Source organism: Balaenoptera acutorostrata, chromosome 1, assembly GCF_949987535.1.
Source record: "Balaenoptera acutorostrata chromosome 1, mBalAcu1.1, whole genome shotgun sequence".
Taxonomy (NCBI): domain Eukaryota; kingdom Metazoa; phylum Chordata; class Mammalia; order Artiodactyla; family Balaenopteridae; genus Balaenoptera; species Balaenoptera acutorostrata.
The window spans coordinates 137,788,589-137,801,721 of record NC_080064.1 but is presented as its reverse complement, the minus strand read 5'-3'; positions in this window follow the sequence as shown (position 1 = coordinate 137,801,721).

Sequence of the window (13,133 nt, the reverse complement as noted above, 5' to 3'; positions counted from 1 at the left end):
TTCAGTAGAATTCACCAATGAAAACATCTGGTTCTGGACTTTGCTGGGAAGTTTTTGATTGCTGATTCAATCGCTTTACTAATAATTGGTCTGTTTAGATTTTCTATTTCTTCATAATTCAGACTTGGTAGGTTGTATGTTTCTAGACATTGATCCATTTCTTCTAGGTTGTCCAATTTGTTGCATAACTTTTCATAGTAGTTTCTTGTGTATTTCTATGGCATCAGTTGAGTCTTTATTAATGACCCTTGGGACTCCTAGGCTTGTTCCTTTCCCCCAAACAGGTGGCAAAACCTATTAAAGCCAAAGATACCTAATCCCCTCCTTTTAAAGAGAGGGAAACTGGGTCAGAGAGGAGCCAGATCTGTATAAGTTCCCATAACCTTTTAGTGCCTGAAGCTAGACCTTCCTACTAAAAGCTCTTCCTATCATTGAATGGCACTTTCTAGGCTTGTAGGGTACCCAGCTGGCAACACTGATACTGGTGACAAAGGTGATGAGTGTGCACCACTCTCCATCACTCTCTTCACTCTGAAAGTGGCCCTCAATTATGAAATGAAGTGCCCTGTGGTTGAAATGAATATCTATACACAGTTCCCCTTGTTCCAGAGCAATCAGATGTACTGTATTCCTTTAATAGATCAAGGACTATCTTTTACACTGAATATAGAATACACTGTAGAGCTTTCAAACTGGAAGCTTCATTCATTCAGAAAATATTCATTGAGTGCCTACTATGTGTCATGCCCCCTTCATGCATAGGAAATGCAACAGGGCATGTGACAAAGTCCCCACACTCGTGGAACTTATTTTCAGAGAGACAGAATCCACAGCACCCACTGGCTGTAGATGAGGAGCAGCTGCTCCTTTTAGGGTGACATGTGGCCCCTGTGGTCTACTGTAGTTCCCCACATTCACTTAGATATTGGTATGTCCTAATATCTACCAACTTCTCTTGTTTCAGTTCCCTGCCTGGCCTCTGTGAGATTTTAAGTTTAAACCCTCCAAGCCACAACTCTACCATCATAGAGTAAGAACTTGTTGACTTTCAACAGTAAGAACAAGCATGATTTCAGGCCCTCAACCCCATCCAGCTGGGTACAGTCTCTGGCTATTAAAGGATTTAATAAGTCAGGCTTTATGATTGTGACATATGCGTGAGGAGACAAATTTAGACTGAGCAGGGGTTACTGCAAATCACAACTGAGGGACGTCAGAGGTGTAGAAGTTGGGGTAGGAGGGAGGACAACGTTAATCAGAGAGAGTGATTATGGAATCTAATTAGCCTCTTATTTTCATTTGCTGAAGGAACATTCAGTTTACTTAACACCACTCCACAGATCCTTCTACTCTCATCTGTACCCAGGGGAAAACAAATTCCAGTGTAATAGAGCATTTGGACAGCAGCAGACTTCAGCAGGGAAAGCATGTAGCTGAAAATGTGGAGCCCTGGGTCCCAGTCTCAGCTCTACTCTACTAGCTGTGTGACCCTGGGCACAGTGCCTCCCCCGGAGGGAACCCAGGGCCCATCTGCTGAGTACGGAGATTGAATTAAAGCATTTTTTTTTAAAGAGCTCCTGACTTATTTATTTATTTATTTTACTTTATTTTTTTGGCTGCATTGTGTCTTTGTTTCTATGCGAGGGCTTTCTCTAGTTGTGGCAAGCGGGGGCCACTCTTCATCGCGGTGCATGGGCCTTTCACTGTCGCGGCCTCTCTTGTTGCGGAGCACAGGCTCCAGATGCGCAGGCTCAGTAGTTGTGGCTCACGGGCCTAGTTACTCCGTGGCATGTGGGACCTTCCCAGATCAGGGCTCGAACCCGTGTGCCCTGCATTGGCAGGCAGATTCTCAACCACTGCACCACCAGGGAAGCCCCCAAATTAAAGCATTTTAATGGTCTTTTTAACTCCAAAATTCTGTGTTTGTTTTTCAGTGCAGAGCTCCATACCATGGCTTAGTAAGGCATGCAGTTACAATTTTGTAATTACTTATTACGGTTCTCTCGATAAGAGTTTGAGTTTTGGGATCAGACAAACCTGAATTCCAATGGAGACCCTACTCACTTAACTGTGGGCCAGTTACTTAATCTTTCTAATCTTCAATTTATAAAACCAGGACAATAATAATAGTATTTATTTTACAGAATTTTTTGTGGATTAAATGGACTAAAGTATTTGAAGCACTTAGTACAGTGTTTGGGACATAGTAAGACTCAATAAATGTTTAGCTGTTATCATCTAGTTTTAGAATAACTTGACTACTTTATCTCATTCTTGAAAAAGAAGGGACGGATCTCTTTTTAAAAAAAATTGCTTGATGACATGGTGGGTAAGCTAAGTAATGGAGTGAGACTGAAATAGCTCCACAGAAATAAAGCATTTAATATGGGAATAAATGAAGTTGCCACCCAGAACTAACAGCCAGAGTCCTGGTTGGTCTGTAATTAATGAATACGATGGCCAAGATTTATAAGGATATTATAAGAAGTAACCGCACTGCACGGAGCCCTGGGTTTTATGCCTGGGCTGAAGGAAGATCAATGGGAAACTCATTAGGCCCAAGATTTAATGGGTGGGGATGAAGTTTTGTCCCCAGTGTTAGGACTCTGTGCATGGCAGCTACTAGGCATGTTTTCTCAGAGGTGGAGGCCAAGGAGATGTGAAAAAAGTTGTTGCTCACTTGAAGCCAAATGAAAAAAATGATGGCCTCTACCTCTTTGCCTGTTAGAAAATGCAGAGAAGAGACTCCCAACCCAAACTTTTCTAAAGACCTTTCTCTTTTAATACCTTAGACACAGCCCAGCTAGCAGGTGGGAGGTTTCCTCAGCCTTCCTTTTTGAGGAAGACTTTGGACAGAGCTGCCCTGAACACAGGGCACACTCCACTGTGAGAAGCTTGGGCACCCTGAAGCTGTAATTGCTGGGTACCTGAGATAGTGGATCGGCAAATGGCAGACCTCTGCAGATGGCTTTGCTATCAAGAGGGACATCTTATGCTGGTCCAAAGTGCATTCCAGGTGGCCCTTCGCACCCCAAGGCTCTGTAGTAAGCTGGAATTTGCTTTGTGGCTTGCCTCACTCTTATCAGTAGCGGAGAGAGGTGGCTCATAAAATCCTATGAAGACCTCTGTTCCGCACTGGGATTTGAGGATAAAAAGTACATATATGTTTTCAGTTCCCCTTTTACTCTGTGCTCAAGGAAAACTGAAAATCAGAGCACAGCTTGCTGAGTCTCCCTGGACTCTAATTCTGAGCACACTAGGCCAGGGAAGCATCTAATTCAGGCTCACCCCTGGGAAAGGGATTTTCTGTTTTCCCTTGGTCCATGTGTAATGCTTTTATGCTGTGCCAGTTTTCTGTTGTTACTTCTGCTTGCGTGTCCTTCTTCCAGGAGCCCAGCTTAGTTCTTTTAAGGGTCCTCTCCTGGGATAGCAATGACCTTGGCTGAATATAAACCTGGCACAATTTGTTCTCATTGTTCATGGATTTAATACATGGTCCCTTCCATTTCACTTGCTTGTACTTTATGTAGCTGCTTGGCCCCTTCTTTTTCATAGTTCACTCATTCTTTAATCCTGCCTTTTATAAATACTTCTTAAAAATACTCATCATCTACTTCCAAATTTCAGTTGTAGACTTTTTGCTTTGTTTTCTGGATATGATCCTTATATTTCTCCCTTAATAATGGTATACTCTGTGGTCAGAGTATCTGGGTGGTGATATCTCTCCCTCCATCAGTCCCAAAGATATATTCCATGCATTTGTATGATATTTTACATTTTACTGATAATTGTGAAATCATTATCATTCATTGTGTATTTACTTTTATCAGGTGCTGTGCTGAATACTTTGTATACGTCATCTCATTTTTATCACGTCACACCCTTATTCCCATTGTACTTTATTAATTTGATTTTTTTTAATTATTTTTTTCCAGTTCTGTTGAGATATAATTGGCATACAGTGCAATATAACTTTAATGTGTACAGCATAATAATCTGAATTATCTAAATCATGAAATGATTACCACAGGAAGTTTAGGGAACATCTATCATCTCATCTAGATACAAAATAAGAGGAAAAAAATTTTTTTGGTGATGAGAACTCCTAGGATTTATTCTCTTAACAACTTTCATATAGAACACACAGCAGTGTTTAATCATGTTGTACATCCCATCCTTAGTACTTATTTATCTTATAACTGGAAGTTTGTACTTTTAATTAATTAATTAATTATCTTCCTGTTTCATTGAGCTGTAATTGACATACAGCACTGTATAAGATTAAGATATAGAGCATAATGATTTGACTTACATGCATCATGAAACAATCATCATAGTAAGTTTAGTGAACATCCATCATCTCATATAGATAAAAAAGAAATAGAAAAAAAAATTCCCTGTGATGAGAACTCTTAGGATTTGCTCTCTAAACAACTTTCATATATAACATACAATAGTGTTAATTATATTTATCATGTTGTACATCACATCCCTAGTACTTATTTACATTATAACTGGAAGTTTGTACTTTTGACTACTTTCATCCAATTCCCCATCCCCCACCTCTGGCCTTTGGTAACAACAAATCTGATCTCTTTTTCTATAACTTTGTTTGTTTGTTTTTGAAGTATAATTGACCAAATATACTATGTTAGTTCTGTTATACAGCATAATGATTTGATAATTCAATACATTTAAAAATGATCACCATGATAAGTCTAGTTACAATCTGTTACCATAACAAGAAATCACATAGTTAGTGACTGTATTGCCCACACCATACATTTCATACACATGACTCACTTATTTTGAAACTGGAAGTTTGTGCCTTTTCATCTCTCTCACTTATTTCATTCATCCCCAGCCCCCTTTCCCTCTGGCAACCACCTGTTTGTTCTATGTATCTGTAACTCTTTCTGTTTTGTTATGTTTGTTTACTTGTTTTGTCTTTTAGATTCCACATATAAGTGAAATCATACAGTATTTGTCCTTCTCTCTCTGACTTAATTCACTTAGAATAATACCCTCTAGGTCCATCCATGTTATCCCAGATGGCAAGATTTCATACTTATTTTATGGCTGAGTAATATCTCATTATATAAATATATATGCATTATACATATATATATGCATGCTCCATTTTCTTTAGCTATTAATCTATTGATAAGCACTTAGGTTGTGTCCATATCTTGGGCATTGTAAACAATGCGGCAATGAACATAGGGGTACAAATATCTTTTCTAATTAATGTTTTGCTATCTTCGAATAAATACTCAGGAGTGGAATTGCTGGATCATATGGTAGTACTATTTTTAAGTTTTTAAGGAATCTCCACACTGTTTTCCATAGTGGCTGTACCAATTTACATTCCCACCAATAGTGCACAAGGGTTCCCTTTTCACCACATTGCTGCCAACACTTGTTATTTGTTGTCTTTTAATAATAGCCATTCTGACAGGTGTGAGGTGATACCTCATTGTTGTTTTGATTTGCATTTCCCTAATGATGAGTATATTGAGCATCTTTTCATTTGTCTGTTAATCACCTGTATGTCTTCTTTGGATAAATGTCTATTTAGATCCTCTGCTCATTTTTTAATCGGGCTGTTTGTTTTTAAGACATTGAGTTGTATGATTTCTATGTATACTTTGGATATTAACCCCTTATTGGATATATGGTTTGCAAATATCTTTTCCCATTCAGTGGTTGACCTTTTCATTTTGTTGATAGTTTCCTTAACTGAGAAAAAGCCTTTTAGTTTGATGTAGTCCTATTTGTTTATTTTTGCTTTTGTTTCCCTTGCCTGGGGAGACATATCCAAAAAATATTACTAAAACTGATGTCTAAGAGCATACTGCCTATGTTTTCTTCAAGAAGTTTTATTGTTTCAGGACTTACATTTAAGTCATTAATCCATTTTGAATTTATTTTTGTGCATGGTGTGAGAGAGTAGTCCACTTTGATTCTTTGTGTGTAGCTGTCCAGTTTTCCCAACACCATTTATTGAAGAGGCTCTCTTTCCCTCATTGTATATTCTTGCCCCCTTTGTCATAGATTAATTGTCCATATGAGCGTGGGTTCATTTCTGGGCTGTCTATTCTGTTCCATTAATCCAGTTTTCTGTTTTTGTGCCAGTACCATAGTGTTTTGATGACTGTAGCTTAGTAGTATAGTTGGAAATCAGGGCGCATGGTACCTCCAGTTTTGTTCTTCTTTCTCAAGATTGTTTTGGCTATTTGAGGTCCCTTGTGTTTCCATACAAACTTTAAAATTATTTGTTCTAGTTCTGTGAAAAATGCCATTGGTATTTTGATAGAGATTGCTTTGAATCTGTACATTGCCTTGGATAATATGGTCATTTTTAACAATATTAATTCTTCCAATCCATGAAAATGGTATATTTTTCCATCTGTGTCACCTTCAATTTCTTTAATCAGTGTCTTACAGTTTTCTGAATACAGGTCTTTTACCTGTTTAGTTAGATTTAGTCCTAGATATCTTATACTTTTTGATGTGATTGTAAATAAGATTGTTTTCTTAATTTTTCTTTTTGATAGTTCATTGTTAGTGTATATAAATGCAACAGATTTCTGTATATTAATTTTCTATCCTGCAACCTTACTGAATTAGTCAATGAATTCTAGAAGTTTTCTGGTGGTGTCTTTAGGATTCTTCTATGTGTAGTATCATGTCATTTACAAACAGTGACAGTTTTATTTTTCCCTTTCCAATTTGGATTCCTTTTATTTCCTTTTCTTCTATGATTGCTGTGGTTAGGACTCCAATACTATGTTGAATAAAAATGATGGGTGGACATCCTGTTTTGCTCCTGATCTTAGAGGAAATGCTTTCGGCTTTTCACTGTTGAGTGTGATGTTAGCTGTAGGCTTGTCATACATGGCCTTTATCATATTGAGGTATGTTCCCTCTATACCCACTTTGTTGAGAGTTTTTATCATGAATGGATGTTGAATTTTGTCAAAAGCTTTTTCTTTATCTAATCAGATGATCATATAATTTTTATTCTTCAATTTGTTAATGTGGTGTATAACATTTATTGATTTGCAGATATTGAAAAATCCTTTCATCCTTGGGATAAATCCCACTTGATCATGGTGTATGATCCTTTTAATGTATTGGTTGAATTTGATTTGCTAATATTTTGTTGAAGATATTTGCATCTATGTTCATCAGTAATATTGGCCTGTAATTTTCTTTTTTTGTGGTATCTTTGTCTGGTTTTGGTATCAGGGTAATGCTGGTCTTGCACAGTGAATTTGGAAGCATTCCTTCCTCTGCAATTTTTGAAACAGTTTGAGAAGGATAGGTTTGGTAGATGTTTGGTAAAATATTTGGTAGAATTCACCTGTGTAGCCATCTGGTCCTGGAGTTTTGTTTGTTGGGAGTTTTTAAATTACTGATTCAATTCCATTACTGGTAATTGGTCTGTTTATATTTTCTATTTCTTCCTGGTTCAGTCTTGGGAGATTGTACCTTTCTAAGAATTTGTCCATTTCTTCTAGGTTGTCCATTTTATTGGCATATAATTGTTTATAGTAAGCTCTTATGATCCTTTGTATTTCTGTGGTATTGATTGTGACTTCTCATTTTTCATTTCTGATTTTATTGATTTGGGCCCTCTCTCTCTTTTTCTTGATGAGTCTGGCTAAAGGTTTATCAATTTCATTTATCTTTGCAAAGAACCAGCTCTTAGTTTCATTGATTTTTTTTCTATTGTTATTTTAGTTTCTATGTCATTTATTTCTGATCTTTACTTTATGATTTCTTTCCTTCTAGTAACTTTGGGTTTTGTTTGTTCTTTTTCTAATTCCTTTAGGTGTAAGGTTAGGTTGTTTATTTGAGATTTTTCTTGTTTCTTGAGGTAGGCTAGTATCGCTATAAATTTTCCTCTTAGTACTGCTTTTGCTGTGTCCCATAGATTTTGGATCATCGTGTTTTTGTTTTCATTTGTGTCTAGGTATTTTTTTATTTCCTCTTTGATTTCTTCAGTGATCCATCGATTGTTTAGTAGCATATTATTTAACCTCCATATGTTCATATTTTTTACATGTTTTTACTTGTAGTTGATTTCTATTCTCATAGTGTTATGGTCAGAAAAAATGCTTGATATGATTTCAGTTTTCTTAAATTTACTGAGATTTGTTTTGTGGCCTAGGACGTGATCCATCTGGAAAATATTTCATGTGCACTTGAAAAGAATGTCTATTCTGCTGCTTTTGGATAGAATGTTATCTATCTATATCTATATCTATATCTATATCTATCTATATCTATCTATAGGTCAATTAAATCCAACTGGTCTAATGTGTCATTTAAGACCAGTGACTTCCTTATTGATTTTCTGTCTGATGATCTATCCATTGATGTGCTGATAAGTGGGGTGTTAAAGGTCTCTATGATTACTGCATTACTCTTGATTTCTCCCTTTATGTCTGTTAATATTTGCTTTATGTATAGGTGCTCCTGTGTTGTAAATATATGTATTTACAATTGTTATATCTTCTTGGATTGATCCCTTGATCATTATGTAATGTCTTTCTTTGTCTCTTATTACAGTCTTTGTTTTAAAGTCTATTTTGTCTGATATAAGTATTGCTCCTCTGGCTTTCTTTTGATTTCCTTTTGCATGGAATAGCTTTTTCCAATCCCTCACTTTCAGTGTGTGTTTGTCTTTAGATCTGAAGTGAGTTTCTTGTAAGCACCATATGCATATCTTGTTTTAGTATCCATTCAGCTGTCCTATGTCTTGATTGAAGCATTTAGTCCATTTACATTTAAGTAATTATTGATAGGTATGTACTCATTGCCATTTTGTTAATTGTTTTCTGGGGTTTTTATTTTTGGTAGTTCTTTTTTCTTCCTTTTATCGTCTTTTGATCTCTTCCCTTGAGATCTGAGGACACTCTTTAGTATTATGTTTGGATTCCTTTTTCTTTCTCTTGTGTGTATCTATTATGAATTTTTGATTTGTGGTTTTCAGGACCTTGGTAGTCCCAGGGCTAGTGTCTGCTGGCTGGTAGGCATGGCTGTGGCCCAAGGCATCTTGGAGTTGGTGTCCACCCACTGGCTGGTGAAGCCATGCCCTGGGGTCTCTGGCTACAGGGCCTGGGGGTCCCAAAGCTCGTGTTGTCCCACTGGTGGGTGGGGCCAGGCTCCAAGGGGTCCTGTGCTTGTCCCTGCCTCCTGGTGCTTGGGACTTTGTCTTGGGCCCTCTGGTGATTGGAGTCAGGTCCTGGGTTGCTGGGGGCTCAGGGAGTCCTAGGGCAGCTGGCCTACTGATGGGTGGGTCTGTGTCTCTCCCAGCTAGGTTCTTGACCAGGGACATCCCAGGGCTGGTGCCTACTAGCTGGTGGGCTATGCCAAGTCTTTGCACCAATAGGCTAGCAAGAGGGTTCCAAAATGGTGTTTGCCAGCACCAGTGTCCTCGTGATAGGATGAGATTCCAAAAATGACTACTGCCAGCATCTGTGTCCCTAGATTGAGTCCCAATTGCTTCCTGCTTCTCTGGAGGCTCTTCAAGATCAGCAAGTGAGTCTGACCCTGGCTCCCTTCAAATTACTGCTTCTGCCCTGTGTCCCGGAACATGTGAGATTTTGTGTGCACCCTTAAGAGTGGAGTTTATTTTCCACAGCCCTTTGGCTCTCCCTAAAGTAAGCCCCATTGGCCTTTGAAGCCAAATATTCTGGGGGCACATCTTCCTGGTACAGTACCCTCAGGCTGGGGAGCTGATGTGGGGCTTGGACCCCTTGCTCCTTGGGGAGGACCTCTGCAGTAATTGTCCTCCTGTTAGTGGGTCTTGACAATATTGCCTCTCTGTCCCTCCTATCTATCTCATTGTGGTCCCTTTAGTTGCATAAGATCTTTTCTGCTAGTCTTCAGGTTGCTCTCATCGATACTTGCTCTGTAAATATCTGTAATTATGGTGTGTCTGTGGGAGGAGGTAAGCTCAAGGTCTTCCTACTCCACCATCTTGGCCAATCAATTAGGTCTGCATTTAGAGGAGGTGAGAGGCTGGAGGCAGAGCTCTGTGAGGGCATGTGCCAGGTCTGTTTCTCCACTGCAGACTTGCATGTGTTTGCAGAGGGCAGCACAGGATGACATCTAGATAGACAAACATGATTGATGACGATGTTATTAACTGAGATGGGAAATTTGGAATGAAGGGAAATTGTGAGGTTGGGAGCGAGTGAAAGGTAGGATAGAGGTCATGAATTTCAAATATATCGTGTTGAATTTGAGATGCCTTTGGGAAATCCAAGGGGATGTAGTCAGGAGATAAATTATGACATAAGACTGGATTTTTGGAGAGAACTGGGATCTAGGAATTTATATTTAGAAATTATCAGTGTATAGGAATTATGTAATGTTGGTATGAATAAAGTCACTTTTGGAGAGCATTATGAGGGCTTGGAAAATGCCTTCTTGGAGTTAACCATCTCTTAGACTGATAAGGCAGTCGAGAGTATGGAGTCCCCTTTGTGTAGAGCATCTTTTCTGATAATGTTGAAAAGATAAATTTTATCTCTGACTCAATGAGACAGAAAATCTTGAGAGTATTTTTGTGAACTTTAAAGAGACTCTCTCATTCATTCCTTCATCCTCACTAATACCATTCAGGTCAATTCAGTTCAACACCCTGACAGAGCCCCTAGTGTATGAAATTCACTATATTAGGTTCCGTAGGGTTTATGAAAGGAGTGAGCCCTCCCTTCAAGGAACTTCCAACATCTTAGAGAATAGTAAGCAAGGGTATAAGTGACTAAAATACAAGGTGGAAGAAAGTAAGTACCATTTTCATTAAGAAATTGAATGCTATGAGTCTTCAAAAGATGGAAGAATTAGTATATTTGTAGAGATCCGGAAATGTTCTATAGAGAAGATGGTCTTGAAGGATGAACAGATTAATGATCAACAAAGACAGAAATTATTGACAGAAGAAACAGTAAAATGAAAGTGACAGCGGATTATGTTTGGCTGACTTGTAAAGGAACATTGGAAGGTAAGCCTGAGAAGATGGAGTAAGGCCTTGAATGCCAGGGTGAAAAGATTCTATTTGATTTCATAATTCATAGTGCTTCAGCTCTCTTTCAACAGTATTTCAGAGGTCAATGCTAGGCCTTTCTCAATTTCAGAACAAATGGGTATTAGAAGAACTGTGATCCTTATTCAAGAAGAAAGTTAACTGATTGGTACTACAGAGTCATCATATACGGACAAGCCAAAATTGGAAATCCACTTCTGAAGACAGATACTCGTTGTTTAGACTGAAGCCACAGCCCCAATTCCCATTTCCTTAGATCCAGATCTGTATTTTTCTCAGCTCACGATTCCCTTGAGGGAACTGCTCTTGTTTTTCTCGGGAGTCATTTGTTATCTTAAATATTGGCATCTATGAGATAAGAGTTTTCTAAATCACTTTTACAGAATGCTTGTAAACACTCATGTTTAGAGCAGGTTTCTTCATTGACCTCGTGCCATTGATGTGTTCCAAGCTACTTCGGGGCATTAAATTCCCTGAAGCTTTACCATGGAAACATACTTTCAGGTCATAACTCTTTCTTGTGCCTGGGCGTGGGCCTCAGTTATTTATGTGGTGGCTCATATAACCAATCTAACAGGATTTTCAGTAAAACCTGAGCTTCCATAGGGATATAATATTTCTTTTCCTAATTGCTCATAATTTCATCCTATTTCTTCTAACTGCAATTGAAGATGACATTACTCTCCCTTTTATGTCAGTGGATGATACATAATTCTCCTGCAACAGCCGACGACTGTATTTACTAACACATTAAAAAACATCGATAGGTATTCAGGTCAGAGTCATTTTTACATCAGTATTTTATGTGTGCGTCAGATGGTGGAATGTTGAAAAGGGGCTTCATTCTTATAAAAACTACCTCGCACCCTTGCAGACAAAATGTACAACTGAAAGCCTGTGAATCACCAGATGTACTGGTTATTCTCTGTATCATCCCACACTGACCTCCACCCCAGTCCCAGATTCATTTTCTGTCCTTCCCTGCCTTGCTCTGTACTTGAGAGTCTGTCTATTTTAGACCGTATCTCCAGGGCCCCTTTGCCCACTGGCTCCTGATTGGGTTTGGATAGTAGGAGGCATCAGCAAGAGACCAGAGGATGGGAGGAGAGTAATATGGTATTTCTCTCTTGCTCTCTCCCAGCTTTAGTGTGGTGTTTTGGGCAATAGCTATTTCCTGCCGTGACTGTAGCCTTCACTGGCTTCTGGTTACGCTACTTCTTCCCCTTGCCCGTTCTTCCTTGGAAGTGTAACAGCTTTCATCAGTTGCCAGTCCCTGGGTGCCTCAGTATCCTGACCCATTACTCTGTGGGTAAGCCCTTCATGTAGGTGTCTTCATTTGATCCATTTGTGGTTGTACTGCATTTCCTGTTGGAATTATGTTGAAAACACCAGATATTGCAGTTTCCAAATAAATTGTTTGGCAAATGAGCTATCTGTTCACCTTGACTATAACCTGCCTGGGTCTTTCTTTCATGGCCATCAAGGGGCCCACTGTGGAAGTATCACCAGAAGTAAGTAATTATAGAACACTGAAGCTCACTTCTGAAAAAATGGGGCCAGAATATTCTATTTGGAATGGAAACACAATATATTGTAGATTTTATATGCATAGCTTATGGGAGCACATAAGATGATAAAGTTTTGATATGAATAATGTGCTCACTGATGAAAGAAAGATCAGAGGAAGAGCCACAGTGGATCAGCTCCATGTGATTCAGCAGACTTATATTTTTAAGTGAGAAAGAAAAGGTGGGGTAGATGGAACATTGAAAAATACTAAAGGCTTTTCCTACATATACTAATTCCTGATAAAGAATTGCTACAACTGATCTGTGTGATTAAGATAGGATGGAAGTCATCAAAACTACATGCAATACCAATGGCTCTTTTGTAAGAAATACACAGCTGCTTCGCTTGAGATTTCTGGAGATCTCGATCCATTCTCACTCAGTTCTACCACTGTGAGAACTTCACCAAGTCAGTGAGCCTCAATTTACCATGGGTAAATGGGAATAATTATAACCAATTTAGCTATTTCATAGGATTGCTATGATGATAAAATTTAATTATA